Below are 7965 nucleotides of genomic sequence, written 5' to 3'. Positions count from 1 at the left end.
CTACTGTTAGCTAGACTCAATTATCTATCTCTTCAATCTATTTGCCGATCGCACTGGTTTTTCTCGCCAGGCTTATATATTAAAAAGAGGGCGTCTCGAATGCACTCGGGCCTTCATGATTCTTCGAGAAACTCCAGTGCGCATGCTCCCAGCGTCGCGTGACTTCCGCTGTCGTAACAGTGTTTTCACGGAAATTCCCATATGTTAATTGGTTCTAACTTTTAAATTGCGTTTGAGTTTGCCAATATAGGAGGCATTAAACAGTCTCAACACGTAAAGATATACAAGCCAGAACAATTGGAAACGGGGAGAAGGCCTTTAGTTCGGGAAAAATCCTGTATGCATGATGTGAACTTAAAAATTAATCTGAAATCAACTTGCGATGGTAACGATAAAGTATGCGTCTAATTTTTTAAAGTTAAGCTTTGTTTACCAATCTACTTAAGACAAGAGTATATGATAAGTATGGTTACGGTTGGTAATTAGGTGAATTTGTGACTCTTTAATTAGAAATGTACTGGTTATTTTTCTAATAAAACATTAATAATAAAAGTGAGTAGCCATAACGTTTTACTTTTAGAGTATCAGGTGTGAAAGTAATTTGAATGTAGATTAAGATACGTGAAACACATGTTGTAAACTCTTTAATAAGCATATTACAATATTTCTTGTGTACGGGAACGCAATGAAGCTGTAAATGCCTTTTAATTTTATTCTGTAAATTGATGTACCGAATCTATTAGCATTAGTGTTACGATTATAAGGATGTCTAAAAAAAAAAGTAAATTATTATTATTTTTAACCTCGCATGTGAATTTTTATGGCAGGATTTTGTGATTTCAGGTATTCTAAAACTTTTGAGCAGTGGTCTTGATTATGAAAAATAATACAAGTGTCGTCCACATACCTTCTTTAAATTATATGTCTACCTAAAGTCATCTGGGTAAGTGTCGAACCATTTTTGTACGTGAATGTGATAAGAGAAACACGTTAGACCCAGCGGGGAGCCAATCGCAATGTTATCTATATTGAATAGCAAATATAAATTCTTTGTTGAAAGGTCAATACGGGCATAATTTGAGGTTCAGAAAAGCCATTCTCTATATTATTACGTGAAAGCTCAGATATTCAAATATCAATGGTTTCGTTTAGAGATATGTTTGTAAATAGGGAAGTAATGTTAAAGTTAACCATAAAGTGGTTTTTGGAGGGGGATAATTGACTTTATTCAAGTGCAAAATTAAAAGAATCAGGAATAGTAAATTCATTGGTAGTGATTAATTGTAGCACAGGAACAAGGAGCTTGGCAAGTTTGTAACTATGTGTACTTAAGGTGGAAAGAATTGGTAGGAGGGTGGCGGAAACCTGTTGAATACAATGAAGCAGCTACATTTTCAGATATAATATTTTGTTTTTAAGTTCTCTCAGATATTTTTGGATTTTTCCCCCACGTTGGATGATAAAAGATAAAGGGTAATTGTTTAGTATTTTAAATTTAGAACAGTCGCCAAGAGTAATCTGCATTTTACTCAAGTGGTCATTTTTGTTAAGAATAACGATAACGTTGCCTTTGTCGGGCCGTGTAGTATGAATATTCTTATTTAGTGACAGTTTGTTTAAGGCAGAGATTTCATCAGGGCGCCTCCTCAGTGGCACAGCAGTATGTAGGCGGACTTACAACGCTAGAAACCGAGTACAGACAGCCCATTGTGTAGCTTTGTGCTTAACTTCAAACAAACAATTCATCAGGACTTAGAGGATTCAGCTGTTTCTTAGTACGAAAATTATAAAATATAGAAAGAGCAAAGTTTTTTTTTACTTTCGTAATGAAACAATCACAGGATTGACCAAGAGTTCCTTTATCGTACATAGGAAGGTCTTCAAAAGGGTAAAGAAAATTAGCAAAATTGAGTTTACGTGGTGGAAGAGACAAATTAAGACCTGAAGCTATGGCGGATCTACTCTGGTTACTCAGTGTGATATTATTACCCATGTTAACATAATATCGTCAGGATGAAAGTTGAAAGTTGGCATAAATGTTATTACTCAGTCTACTCAGCTTCCAATTTTGGACATGTTCGAGTCGGGCAATTTTAAGGTCGTTGCGTTGGCTCAAGTTGTTTAGTAGAAGGGTGTAATCAAAACTGTTAACAATGTTTTGAAGGTTAGTAGTGTACACATTGAACTTCTCAGTAAGTTGTCTCTCTGTCGATGTTTCAGTCGAAACTCTTGTTCCAACAGTCTCTTTTGACAAATCCTATAAGCTGAATAATTTTGCAAATTTAGATTTTATAGTTGAAAGTGAAGAAATTTTGTGACGACGTGTCGCAGCTTACATTCTGAAAGGAAGCAAATGTCGAGGTTAACTTTTTAATTTTAAAATCACATTTTTCACATGCAGAGAATCATTTCTATATCATCGTATCAGAATTAGTAATCAATGTGTTCGAAGGAAAACGATGTTTGACAATAAAAAGGATAAAGACACTTACGTTACTCTTCTACTTTCTGTGTTTTTGTTAAGTTATCGTTGATGTACAATGTATTTCAGTAATTTACTTAGGATTGATGTAATTCTTTATATTTTTGCTTTAGATACTGAAGATGGATGGAATCTGTTAAATTCCGAAACGTTTATTTGTCTCCCTTCTGATGTAAATAGTGTTTTTAACAATAATATTACATTTGTTTTTCGGATTTTAAACATACATTCGACATAAGACTAACTAGATTCTTACTCTCGTGAGGGAACAACGACGCCTGCTTGCAGTCTCACATGTCGCGTAAGCTTGTTTGTTTTGAATTTCGCGCAAAGCTACACGAGGGCTATCTGCGCTAGCCGTCCCTAATTTAGCAGTGTAAGACTAGAGGGAAGGCAGCTAGTCATCACCACCCAGCGCCAACTCTTGGGCTACTCTTTTACCAACGAATAGTGGGATTGACTGTCACATTATAACGTCCCCACGGCTGGAAGGGAGAGCATGTTTGGTGGGACGGGGATTCGAACCCGCGACCCTTAGATTGCGAGTCGAGCGCCCTAACCACCTGGCCATGGCGGGCGTCGCATAAGCTATCTTTCTCTCTCTCCCTCTCTCTATGTATATATACATACACACACATATATATTTACATATATATATATATATATCGGCAAATATACCCACACAGTGTCATTTGTATGCTAACAAGCATGTTCTAGCTCATATGTTGTCAGACAGTGACACCACAATTTTATGAGGTGCGCATATAGTCAAATGAAAACAAAAAACAAGAACACCTCGACGGTAAGCGGAAGCAACAAAAGAAAATATGAACGCTTTCGAAGTTGGACCTTCTTTCGTGGAAATGAACCAGAGAATAAAGGGAAAGTAATGTTACAAACGGTAGACTTTCCTTCTTAAGGATAAACTAGACAAGAGAAAGAATAGTGGAGTTAAAAAGGTAGATCTCCCTACTTAAGGATAAACCCAAGTAGAGAAAGAACAGTAATGTTTATAAAGGTAGACCTCTCTTCTTGAGGATGAACCAAAGAAAAGTAGGAACAGTAATATTTCTAAAGGTAAACCTTCCTTCTTGAGGATGAACCAGAGAAGAGTAGGAACAGTAATATTTCTAAAGGTAAACCTTCCTTCTTGAGGATGAACCAAAGAAAAGTAGGAACAGTAATATTTCTAAAGGTAAACCTTCCTTCTTGAGGATGAACCAAAGAAAAGTAGGAACAGTAATGTTTCTAAAGGTAAACCTTCTTCTTGAGGATGAACCAAAGAAAAGTAGGAACAGTAATATTTCTAAAGGTAAACCTTCCTTCTTGATGATGAACCAGTAGTATTGGAATATTTCCGTTTGAGCATAATATACATATATATATATATGTGTGTGTGTGTGTGTGTGTTTGTGTACATATGGTCAATTGATACAAATCCTCCCCCCCCCCCCCCAAATCCAGGTAAACCTAAAGTGGTCCATTTGCCAAGGAGCAGTACTATATTTTCAAAACGCATTACAGGCTATGAGAATGTTTTCAGACATTCAGTGTTGTGTGAAACGACATCATGATAGGCATATCCTGATCGAATTCATCCACTCATAAGCTGCAGAGTTATGATGAAAATGAACTAACTATTTACCAAGAAAAATGAAATTTCAAGACTTGTTTGAATTTTAAAAAAGCTTAAAAAAGCTACTGTGGTGTCATGTCAATTCAGCTTCCTTATCGTTAAAATGTTAGAAATCTACCATGGTGTTCCATAATTTCGGCTTCCTTATCGTAAAAACGTTGAAAGCATACTGTGGTGCCCTGTCTTTTTGACCTCCTTATCGTAAAAACGTTGGAAAGCTACCATGATGCCTTGTCAGTTCGGTTTCATTATCGTATAAACGTTGGAAAGCTACCATGGTGTCCTGTAAGTGTGGCTTCATTATCGTAAAAATGTTGGAAAGGTACCATGGTACCTGTCAATTCGGTTTCCTTATCGTAAAAAAATTGGAAGCCTATGACGATGCCCCGGAAGTTTAGCTTCCTTATCATAAAATGTTGGAAAGCTATCTTATCGTAAAAACGTTGGAAAGCAACCACAGTTCCCTATCAGTTCGGCTTCATTATTGTAAAAATATTATAAAGCTACCAATTCGGCTTTCTTATCGTAAAAACGCTGAAAAGCTACCGTGGTGGTCTGCGGGTCAGTTTCCTTATTATGAAGATGTTGGAAAAGTACTGTGGTGTCATACCAGTTCAGTTTTTTTTATCATAATAACGTTGAAAATCTACCAAAAAAGGACATTCTCTATATGTGTATTATTTTTCAGTGCATACTGGGGGAATTTAGGCATTTGACAACAAAGTTCGAAAAAGAAAAACGACCTTGACTCTCCAGAGAGTAAAGGTCATTTTGTTTCTAACTATATTTTCAAATGTACGTGTGTTAAATAAGGTTCAACACTAACAAATGAATTTCCAAAATGAATTTTTGAGTAACAGGTGTGAATTTCACTTTCTCTAGTGGTCGTAGTACAAACCTAGACATTTCAAATTTTTTCGTCAGTCTTTTCTCTGAGATGCAGCTATTTGATTGGATTATAGTTATGTTCTGGTCCTGCCAATCGTTTTCTTTTTAAGCCTTAAGTTAAATTTGAATTTTATTTATGGTAATATGTTCTTTATACAAAAGAAAATATATTAAATCCGCTTTACGGAAAGAAGTTTCTATAGTCTGTTCATTTACTGTCCACTTTATGTTTTTGATAAAATATAAGTCCATTAACCTCAATAACTTTACAATTTAGACCCTTGCTCATTCATTTTATTTGTCCGATTTCAACAAATACTAGCTTTTTAGATCTTACAATTCAAGAAAATATTTTTATATATTTGGTTGTTTCGTTTTACCCTCCTCTCCCCTCAGTTGGCACATCGATAAGTCTGAAGGCTCAGTTGTTTAGGGCCTGGCATGGCCAGGTGGTTAGGGCGCTCGACTCGCAATCTGAGGGTCACGGGTTCGAATCTCCGTACCACCAAACATGCTCGCCCTTTCAGCCGTGTGGATGTTATAAGGCGACGGTCAGTCCCACTATTCGTTGGTAAAAGAGTAGCCCAAGAGTTAGCGGTGATGACTCCCTAATTTAGCAGTATTTAACTGCTAAATTAGGGACGGTTAACGCAGGTAGCCTTCGTGTAGCTTTGGGCGAAATTCAAAACAAGCAAACAAACTCATTTGTTTATTTGGTCGACGTCCTCCGTGGTTCATAATAGGTTATAAATGGCAGTTGAAAACTGTGCTATTTTGACACCACAAGAAAGGAAAGACCTCGTCTCCTCAAGGTTCATTTTTACCAAGATTCTTTGATCTACCTAAAATCCACAAAATTGGTATCCCCTTTCGTCCAGTTGTGGACAATATAAGTTCATCATTTTATCCTTTATCAAAATTTATTTGTCGGAAATGATCATTTTTAACAAACTCTCATGAATATACAGTAGAAAATTCGTTTGATTTTGTTAACAAAATTTGCGGGATAAATATAGAATTAATTGATAAATTAGACTCTTTTTGACACTGTGTTGCCGTTTACGAATGTTCCAGTTAAGGAGACTCTGGATTGCCTGGAAAATAGATTACTGGTGAGTAAGAAATTTTCTCTGCTTGAGGTGAACGAAATTTTAAAGCTTACTCATGAGTGTGTGTCAAACGCAAATTGTAAGGTGGGATATATATTTTTTAAACAGATTAAAGGTTTAGCGATGGGATATCCCCTGTCCCCTCTTTTATGTGAATTATTTATGTTCAACTTTGAAATGAAGATGTTTAACACATCTGAGGTGAAAACTTTAGTGTGGTTAAGGTATGGAGATGACACGTTTTTAGTGTGGTGGATTGACTTTATTAGAACTTTATTAGAATTGGAAAAACATCTTAATTCAATCAGGATCAGCTAGATTTTTTTAGATATGGCCGTCAAACGGGACAATAGACGACTCTCAACTTCAAACCCATTATTTAAATCAAATATAATGGTATATTTCAAAATTAATATTAACAGACAAATGAAATATATAAATACACATACTTATCAATTGTTCTGAATGTGGCGGCTATTTCTTCGTAGCTCCTTTTTAAAGGTTATGATTATGGTTTTCTTTGCTATTCCCGTGGAACGGACATGACCTGTCAACGTACATATCAGTAAAATAATTTATTTTAACAGCAGTCCAAACTATACCATATTCTGTAGAGGTTAATTGTCATCTTGCGTAGTCACATACTCAAATAGTATTTCCTCATTGGTCAAAGGCAGAAAGTTTCCGTAAGCATGTTTTTCAAATTAGGACCAAGATTTATTCCGGGAAACACGATAACGTCCGGCATATACAAGAAAACGTTGTTTCTCGTGTATATTTGGCATAAATAAGTTAGACTGTTAGAAAATAATCTCTCTTACTGTTATGATGAGAGTAGTCGTAATAATCAGCGCTTCGTATTCTTATAATAAAATATTATAGGATATTTCTTATGTACGAAATTTTGTTTGCTTGGAATTTAGCACAAGATACCCACCACGGGTATCGAAACCCGGTTTCTAGCGTTGTAAATCCGCAGACATACCCCTGTGCCACTGGGGGGTATGTAAGAAATATTGGTAAGTTATCAGATTTAAAGTTGTAGATATTATCATAGTTCAATTATATAGGTTAAGCTGTTAAAGAGTTAACAGTTAGGATTCTTTTTTTTGCTAATAAATTATATGAATTTAAAATCTAAATAAATATATATATATATATAGAATGATCAGTCATAATCATGTACAAAGGATGTTTGATTATTAGTCACGAAGCGCACACGTGTATAAATGAAAGCATCAAGACACACGGTAGTTTGTCGTGTGGCCAAAACAACCTGCAGGACACACTGTGTGTTATTATAGGAATGATAGTTTAGTGATATTCCACCTTCTGTATCTCAGACTGTGGTAATCCAAACTATCAGATATTTTTAGTGGATGTGTTCTACTGTACCTTTACTTCACATACCAAATTTAAAGGCAATCCATTAAGAAATACATGAGATATAAAATCTCCAACTTTGATTAAAATTCTTCCTATTTTTCTTTCTTCACACCAAAAGTACGGAAATTTATTTGATAGAAAAACATACTTAATTTTTATGTTGTTGTTTTTCTTCAAATTTGACACACTGATAAATCTTTACAACCCACAATTAGGTGTCAAATTTGGGCAAAATATAAGCCACACGTAGAAAGTTATTCAACAAAAACCGCTCAATTTTGACCAAAATGTTTGCGCACGTGAGCTATCGGTTTAAAAAGTTTATTACAGCTTCATCTAAGAGTAAAAGTAGACTTTTTTAATTTTTGTCATTCGTATTAAAGACTTAAGACGGCTGATTTAGAGCAGTAAATCTATAGAGTGAAAGCACGTGCAGGTACATAAGTTTTGGTTTGGCCAAGCAA

The sequence above is a fragment of the Limulus polyphemus genome, unplaced genomic scaffold (genome assembly GCF_000517525.1).
Source record: "Limulus polyphemus unplaced genomic scaffold, Limulus_polyphemus-2.1.2 Scaffold1450, whole genome shotgun sequence".
NCBI classification, from domain to species: domain Eukaryota; kingdom Metazoa; phylum Arthropoda; class Merostomata; order Xiphosura; family Limulidae; genus Limulus; species Limulus polyphemus.
Note: the sequence above shows the minus strand (reverse complement) of the source record.